Source organism: Zootoca vivipara, chromosome 15 (genome assembly GCF_963506605.1).
Source record: "Zootoca vivipara chromosome 15, rZooViv1.1, whole genome shotgun sequence".
NCBI lineage: Eukaryota > Metazoa > Chordata > Lepidosauria > Squamata > Lacertidae > Zootoca > Zootoca vivipara.
The window spans coordinates 16,986,319-16,995,830 of record NC_083290.1 but is presented as its reverse complement, the minus strand read 5'-3'; positions in this window follow the sequence as shown (position 1 = coordinate 16,995,830).

Genomic DNA, 9,512 nt, shown 5'->3' with positions numbered 1-9,512 from the left:
CAGGGCATATAGGACTCATTGTAACTCCCAAAACATAACAAAGAAGTAAGGTGTCTATTTAGCACCCATGTGATAGAAACATGCAGCCCTCATTTCCCAAGGGAGTTCTGTAACTGAGTAATCTAAGCCATCGTTTTATTTCATTTCTTTATTTCATAGCCTTTATGCAGTGCCTGATTGCACAAAACCCCAAAGCAGTTTACACAAACCAGACAGTATGGACTGTCCCTAGTCAATTGAGTTATTATGGGATATCAGGTCAGCCTCAATTGCCCTCCCATGACCCAAGGGGGTCAGGGGCTGGACATGGGAAGTGTTCCTTCCAGAAGACACCTGGGTGGGGAAAGTGTTGCTTACTTTGGGGGAGGAAGGAGCTTCCACAGAAAGGCCTCCTTCGGGCTCCCCTTCACCCCCTAGGAAGCAGCCTCTTTCTCTTGGGTCATTTTTCAGCTGCAAAGGGGGGATCTCCCTTGCCAGAATAAATCTGCCATGTTGCAGAATCAGAGCTCTGCAAAGCACTCCTGTTTCTTTCATCTTCATCCTGGTTGAAAACCCTCTCCTTATATGAAAAAGGGGGAAAGTTGGGTCCTTGAGGAGAGATCCTGCATCAGTAGAGCCTGTGATGCTCACCGGACAGGTGCTTGTGGAGGACCGGGTTGTGTACTGTGTGTATATATATAGAGACAGGCTTCCCCCCCTCCTCCTCTAGGAGTTTCAGAAATGGCATCGTGAACAGTGTGCAACCAATGAAGCCTATTAAAAAGAGGAAGTGTGGTGTATTGGTTAGTGTTGGACTAGGACCTGGTTGAGACCAGGGTTCAAATCCTTCCAGTCAGCCATGAAGCTCAGTGAGTGACCTTAGGCCAGCCACTCACTTTCAGCCTCACCTACCACACAGGGTTGTTGTGAGGATAAAATGGGGGGGATGGGGGGGAGTAGAGCCATGTAGGCCAGCTTGAGTTGCTCAGTGGAAAGGTAGGATAGAATTGTGAAAACGGAATGAAGCTGAAATGTCGCAAGCAGCTTGGCTGAAGCTGCCTCTCTGGAGCCAAAAGTGGGCTTGCCCCCGCTTCGTTTCCCAAAATATTCCGTTGCAAACACTGCAAGGCTTGAACTGTCTGGCAAGTCTCTTTTGCAATGCCTGAGAGTCCTTGAAATGCTACTTTCAGGATGGGGTGGGTGCTTGTGTGTTCTGAAAGTCACCTGCTTCTTCTTCTTCTTCTTTGGAATAATTTGCCAGGAAGCCCCCCCCCCCCACCGTGCAGCTCAAGCTGTTCCTCAGATCTCTGTCCTGAATTCAGGCTCCAGGAGCTTGGCCCAGGTGGGGCTGTAGGGGTGCACCATAAAAGTGGGCCTCTCCTGCCTGTCCACCATCTGCCTCCGTTCAACGGCCCAAGCCACCAGGCCACCACAGACGTTGTAGATCTTGGGCGAGGCCATGCAGGTCTTCCCAGCCTTCCTGGAGAAAAAGCTGCCCAGGAGCTGAGCTGCCCAGGACGACCGATAACCCACTGTGCAGTAGCAAATGATGGGCTTGCTGGGACCTTCCTCCTCCCGCCCTGGAAGAGACAGAGATACGAGAGAGAGAGAGAGAAAAGTGATTAGAGTAAAAGTCTGCGTAATTGGACTGGAGAAAACTCACATAATCCTGACTCCCTTCTGAGCTGATTGATGGGTGTGCTGCTCACAAGCAGAACTTAACAGCTCTTATCAGGATGACTGAGTTATTACAACCTGGTTAATGAGAGGTCACAAGAAACTAGCTTTGTAGGAAAAACACAGGGAAACAGCACTGCTGGTTAAAAGCCTTCAAACGTTCCATATGTACTTCCTTCACGCTTTAAACTTTTCACCTTTTTGCCCACCTTCAGGCTGACTCTCCTTTTTTTTAACATTTTAAGGGAGAATTGGCTTTCTGCCTTGTAGACCCCAGACCCATTCATTCTGTGTCCATAGAGAGAAAGGGCTGGCTTCGTCTTGTTATGAAAAGAGAATAGCAAAACATCAGGACAGTTATAAATAACAAAATATCTGCATAAACAAGAAGGCTGGAAGGAAGCATACAATTGTCATTGATCTTGAAAACTCCTGTTCCAAAACGTTATACATTTTTAATTTCATTTTTTAAAAATTTTTATTGAGAGTATTTCAATTGAACAAAATAAAGTATAAAAAAGCGAAGAGAGAACAGAAGAAAAGAAGTATATTATATCTTACATCATTTATTTAGACACATTAGTGCCTTCATGATTTGTGGGGGAAAGTTAACCAGGTTCTCCCACCTGATGGATGAGATGGTCCCACCACACACACCCTGCCAGAGTCCTCCTTTGCATATCATAAGGATCTCACCACATGAGGAGTTGGCTATACCTGGCGCAAACCGTGTCTTGAAAAACTCCAGCAAGGCATCTGCTTCAGGAGGAACCAAAATGGCGCCCGGCAAGTGGCTGACGTCAAACTCAGCTGAAGTCCGAGTGTCCTGAGGCAACAAGAAGAAAAGAGCAAAGTGACTAGTAGGTGACAACCATGTTTGGTGTTTAATGTTTGGCTGAAATTGGCTTCCTAGTCCTGCCGGCTGGAGCTGCCCAAGCCTTCTGAGGAACAGTTGAGGGAGTTGGGTGTGTTTAGCCTGGAGGAGACCGAATGCTGATTTGATAGCCATCTTCAAATTCCCAAAGAGCTGTCACATGGAAGATGGAGCAGGCTTGTTTTCTGCTGCTCTGGAGGCAGGGGACCCAAACCAATGGATTCAAATGACAAGAAAGGAGATTCCGACTCAATATTAGAAAGAACTTTGCGATAGTAAAAGCCAGGGCTTTCCCCCCCTATATATATAAAAAATGTTTAGGGGTACTCTCATTTTCCTACTCATATTGAAATACTGCCCCTCGATGAGGCCAAACTTAACTTCACAAAATGTTTAGGGGTATGCGTACCCCTACGTCCCCCCAGAAAAAAGCACTGGTAAGAGCCATTCAACAGTGGAACGGATGACCTTGAAAGGTGGTGGACTCTCTTTCTTTGGAGGGTTTTAAGCAGAGGTTGGATGGCCATCTGTCAGGAATTTTTGAGCTGTGATTCCAGCATTGCAAGGGGTTGGACTAGATGCCCCTTGGGAGTCCCTTCCAACTCTACAAGTCTATGATTCTATGATTCAGAGGCATTCATACAATGGAGCTTTTGTGAGCTTCACAGCATCACCTGCCGCTCCCTTCCCTACCCCCAACCCTCAGTACAACTGGTGGCCAGATCAGCCAAACCTCTAATCAAGGCTCTGCTGTTCCACACAGGAATCCCTATGATCTTAATGCTGCTCCTGCTGCCTAATGACAGAGAAAGAGTCAAGAAATTGCAGCTTGTGTCCTCGGCTGGTTATAAATAAGCATCTTCTATGCACACCCTCTTTCCATGGCCTGCTTGCAAGTGAAACTCTGCAAATTTTGCCTGACATTTACAGGAGAGAGTTTCTGAAGGTTTCTGGGTGAATTCTGTGTTAAGTAATTCTTGGACCCGGAAGTGGGCCAAAGCAAAAGGCTGCTTTCTAGCAGGGCAGAACCAGGAGCAAAAGTATTCTGGGTTAGTTATAATCTGGAATAAAGACTGACCTGCTTCCATTTGCACCAGGGTTACCTGAGTCAGAATTCCCATTCCTTGGTAAACCTTCTCAGAGGTAAGCCCCACTTTGCTTGATAGGGTTACTCTTTTCAAAAGGGTTCTCCCACTTCCATACGACAGACACATTCTACTGTTCTGGCAAGCAAGTGAAAGCAATTCCGTTTTCACTTTAATGTGCTTCTCTCATACCAGAAGCCTACCGATTTATTCTCAGACAGATGGGGGGGGTGGATGATGCTTACACTCCCCACGCAATAAAACCAATAGAGATCCAGTGCGGTATCGGACTAGGCCTGGGAGACCAGAGTTCGAATCCCCACTCAGCCATGAAGCTTGCTGGCTGACCAGTCACTCTCTCAGCCTAACCTACCTCACATGGTTGATATGCAGATTAAATGAGGAGGGAGAGAACCCAGTGCTGCTTGAGGAGAAAAGGTGGGGAAGAAATGCAGTAAAGTGAATGAATGAATGAATCCCAAGCAATATACAGTACTTGTGTTTACAAAAGATTGACACAGTGACTCCTCAACAGCTCCTGAAAAATACTTCATGGAACAAGAGCAGAGGTCCCCTTAAAGTTTGGAAGCAGGTTCTGGTATTGGAAAGTGGGTAAAAGGAAATAGATTATACAGCATTCACAGAGTGAATGAAGCAGTAAACCGGACTGTTGTGACTGAATGTATATGACCAGAGTTGAAAGTGAGAGCTGTTCTACAGTGTGCAACAGACTCCCTTGGAAGGTAAAAGGTAAAGGTAAAGGTACCCCTGACCATTAGGTCCAGTCGTGGACGACTATGGGGTTGCGGCACTCATCTCGCTTTACTGGCCAAGGGAGCTGGCGTTTGTCCACAGACAGCTTCCAGGTCATGTGTCCAGCATGACTAAAGTGAACCAGAGCAGTGCACGGAAACGCCTTTTACCTTCCCGCCAGAGTGGTACCTATTTATCTACTTGCACCTGATGTGCTTTCAAACTGCTAGGTGGGCAGGAGCTGGGACCAAACAACGGGAGCTCACCCCGTCACGGGGATTCGAACCGCCGACCTTCTGATCGGCAAGCCCTAGGCTCAGTGATTTAGACCACAGCGCCACCCGCGTCCAGCCCTTGGAAGGTATTGGACTCTTATTCATTGGAGGTTTTAAAAGAGAGGTTGGATGGCCATGTGGCAGGGATTCTGTAGCTGTGACTCCTGCATGCAGGGCTGGACTAGATGACTCCTAGGGGTCCCTCCCAACTCTACAATTCTCTGAGTCTCTGTGAGCTGAAGGGATATGGCCAATGTTTGTGGATCACCCCCATACGGTTCACGATGATGAAATCCAAAGAAGGGGTCCTCTGGAGAGCTCCCAAGGGAGCAGCTGTCCAAGTTGGGCAAATGAGTGACGAGTCAGGAAAGCTGCTGCAAAGAGATGTAAACTGAGTAAAAAAGGAAGAACGATTAATCTAGATTTGACTAATCCAGAAAGAGATATTGGGGTGTGATGGATATAATTTATTGACAGCATGAATGCAGGGAGGGTGGAACAGCTGTGGAACAGGTTCAGTAGAGGGAAACCCAAATATTTAAGGGGATAGAGCGATGCTCCTATGAGGAAAGGTAGCAGCGTTTGGGACGTTTTTGCCTAGAGAAAAGCAAGTAAGTGGCGACATGATAGAAGTATATAAAATGACGTATGGCATGGTGAAAGTGGATAGAGAAAAGTCTTCTTTCATCTCTAATAACAGTATAACTTGAGGACATCCTATGAAGTGGAATGTTGAGGGATTCAGCAGGGCAGTTCATTTTAACCTGTGGAACTCCCTCCCTCAGGAGGCAGTGATGGCCACCAACCTGGATGGCTCTAAAGGAGGATTAGACAAATTCATGGAGAAGAGGGCTATTGATGGCTACTAGGCACAAATTTGCAAAATGAGCCACAAAGTCAGTCCTGTCTCGTGCCTGAAAGTACCCTCAGGGTATTTATTTTGGAGACTGGCACCAACAACGTCCATAGGAACCAGACTGACACAACCGCACACACTTCTATTGCCAGGGGTTGGAAAAGAGCCAGTTGTACAAAACCGACTTGCAAATCGAGCAGCATTTATTTCAAGCAGTGGAGGCTTAAAATATCTGTGGTGCGGTTGTGTCAGTATGACCTGAAGGAGAGCAAAGAGACACTTCTGTTGGCTGGGCCCAGCTGGGAGACTGGCTGGCTGCAAGGGCTGATTCTAAAGAGAGATGCTGGCCTCTCTGGCAACCTAAGCCCTGGAATTGTACCTGGCCTGAGTCAAACAGAGAAGGGGACCTCCTTGGACTCATTTCTGGGCTCCCCAATGCTGCTCTCCGTTCTGGCACACAATGGGTGTCTCTCTCTCTCTGGAGCCAAGCCCAGTCCTAAGGTAGAAGGCAAGGCAGCAGTAGGTCAACCCCAGGGATCACATAGGTCAAAAGGACATTTTTGGGCCCCATCAAGCTCTTTGGAACGCTGGGAAACTGTGGTAGGTTGATTGTGAGAATGTGTTCGGTTCCAAAGATTGGCTTTTTCCTCTCTCTTTTTAAAAAATGCATAACCCCAGTGTTGGACCCCCAACAGGCAGGCTAACCACATGCTTAGGGCTCCAGCAAAGCATGAGCACCAAAAACAAATGAATTTGACATTTGATATTAAAAACAAACGAACTATACAAGTAGTCTATCACGGGAAAAATCAGAACATTCCCTGTTCTCTATTTATTACTTACCCACCCACCCCTAAACTAGAGGGGAGAGACTGTTGGACTCATCCAGGAGCAGTTCCCTTGCCTCTCACATCCCCTCAACCTGGGACCCCTTATAAGGCAAAAATTCTGCTTCATTATTCTTGTCTTCTTTTCACATTTTGGTAGGGAATGTTCTTGGCCTTCATTCCGATTTGCTTGTGGGGAGGTTACATGTGACAATGCGCATCTGTCCTGCATTCATCCTGGTTCCATTGTGGGCTCTTTATATGCCTTTCTTGTTAATCATCAATTCATTCCATGCTTTTTATGGCATTTCCCTGTCACTTTGGGCACCCCCAAGACTGCCAGTATTTTGCGGGAGGGATCTGAGCATCTACCGGAAATTCAGGCAATCTGTTGCCATGGTGCAACAAATCCACTTTAAAAGGCAAACTCCCTGGCTGTTTGCAGTTTGGGAAGTGATGAGAAATGCGCTGGGAAAGTGTGGGGGTGGGTGGGTGAGCAAAATGTTTACTAGGGAGACATGTCAGTCTACAACCAAACTTCATTTAATTCCTCCAGATAAGCTTTGTGCAAGCAGATACAGCTCAGTCAACAGGATGACAGAACCAGGTTTCGGAGACATCGACGGAATCTTTTGAGGAGTTTGAGATGGCGTTTATAAGTGGTCCATGTTTCACAAGCACATAGTAAGGTTGGTTTTACACATCACTTGGGAAGACAGGCGAACTAATATCAGTGTACTGGAGGAAGCAAAGATCACCAGTGTTGAAGCAATGATTCTTCAACATCAACTTCGTTGGACTGGTCATGTTGTGCGGATGCCTGATGATCGTCTTCCAAAGCAACTACTCTATTCCGAACTTAAAAATGGAAAGCGTAATGCTGGTGGTCAACAAAAGAGGTTTAAAGACTGTCTCAAGGCAAATCTTTAAAAATGTAGTATAAACACTGATAACTTGGAAACACTGGCCTGCGAGTGCTCCAGTTGGAGAGCAGCCTTTACCAAAGGTGTCATGGGCTTTGAAGACACTCGATCTCAAGACGCAAGGGAGAAACGTGCTAAGAGGAAGGCGTGCTTGGCAAATTCACACCGTGATCAACTCCCGTCCGGAATTCAACGTCCCCACTGTGGAAGGACGTGTGGATCCAGAATTGGCCTCCACAGTCACTTACGGACCCATTGTTAAAACCGTGTTTATGGAAGACAATCTTACTCGGATACGAGTGATCACAGAAGAAGAAGAAGAAGAAGAGGAGGAGGAGGAGCAGCAGCAGCAGCAGCAGCCAGGTTAATTTCCTGGAATGCTCCTGAATTCCTCCCCTTCAAAGTAAATGAACACAGTACACAGCAGCAGCAAAATGGAGCCAGGTGGAACAACGGGGTCAACAGTAAAATGTTACAGATTTCCAGGGCTTCCCCCATTTCTAGTGCAACAGCCAGACCTCCTGACCTAAAGTTCAGGCCCAGCTCCAAATGGTTTTTGTGCCTGAAGTGGAAAAGCACACAGTTGCTGGGAATCACAAGAGGGGGTCAGGGGGAGGACTGCTGCTGTTGAACTCAGGTTCTGCATGCTTGTGGGCTTTCCCATCTGGTTGGCCACTGTGAGAACAGGATGCTGGACTAGGTGGCCCCACTTTTGGCCTGAACCAGATACAAATCTCTTCTAATGTTCTTAGCAGCCAATGTCACACTCACACCTGTCAAGGAGCATTGTACCGAAAGTTGGCTACATCATTTTGACCAGAAAGTTCCACAATCACCTTGACCTGGGAGTAAAAACACAATAATTATAAATTAAAAAGTAACAGTGTAGCTGCCCTTTCAAGACAACACCCTAAATTAGCTGCCTCATTCAATTTAATAACGGTCAGATACTGAACAGCTCAGTTCGTTAGAGTATGGTGCTGATAATGTACTGTATAGGACAACTGCTTATTCCTGCATTGCAAAGGGTTGGGCTGGATAATCCTTCCAACTCTACAATTATATGGTTCTATTATTTTCTTGCATATTCAGCTAAGCTAGTTTTAGAGAACAGATGCAACTTTTTGGTCCATCTTTGTCCTGCATATTTTATCCTTTAAGAAAACAAAAATTGGCCTGGCTTGGGTGGCCTGGAATAGAAAAGGCTGCCATTTATTTTGGCCCAGTTGAGGGCCAAAGCATCACTGTCCCCTGAAGTCCCACGTGGGAAAGTGAGTTTGTGGGTTTGTCTGGTGAGCTGCCCCCACCTCCGTTTAGCCCGGAGGAAGAGGCTGTGTTTATTGGGGAGGGATGACATTCTTTGCTTTGTGAAGATGATAGCTTCTCAACTGCTAAAACCACTTTGTGTAAAGAGATACCCTTTCCCACCACGTTAACAAAAGCTAAGAATAAGTCAGCAGGAGTACCCTTTCTAAAACTAATTTCTTAAACACTTTCTTGGAATGGGGAAGATTACAGGATGCCGCTTAAAACAGTTACACGATATCTCCTCGTGCAAAAATAGCAAAACCCTTTCTAAAAAGAGCACATTGCAGCTGTTGTATAAATGGCGGTTTTTTAAAAATAACATGCCCAAGGAATGTCCAGTGAAATTCTGCTTGTTTGACTCTGTGGGTTACACCACAGAGGTTGTTTTAGCCTCCTGATGCAGGGGGGAGAATCTGGGTCAGTAGGCAACTCAGATTTTGGCTATCAATAGAGGCCCTTTCTGTGGCACTTTCTCACCTTGAAATGCAGTGAGAAGCAGCCAGGGGTGTATTGACCCTTTTGTGGAGCAGAGGGCTTTGCAACCAAGCCTCATTCAAACAGACCCACAGAGGAGGAGGCGAGCCTGGCAATATCTCCTGGGCTCATGAATGAAGACCCACAATAGGAAACGTGACTGGGATGAAAATGAAACCCTTTAATAGGGTCCGGAGGCTCTGCGATCTGAAGCATTTGTATATCTGAAGTGAGCCAAAGAAGGAAAGGGTTGCTGGGAATGCTCTCAGACCCTCCAAGGGTCCCTATTTTCCAGGGATGTCCCTGATTTAGAGACGCCGTCCCGGTTCCTGATTTGATCCTGGAATGTCCCACTTTTCCTTAGATGTCCCTATTTTCACTGGAGAAATGTTGGAGGGCATAGTGCTATCTGACCCCGGAGCCGTCTGAAGGCAATCCTGTATAATGTTTAATGCTTTATTATGCTGGTGTATAGGTATAT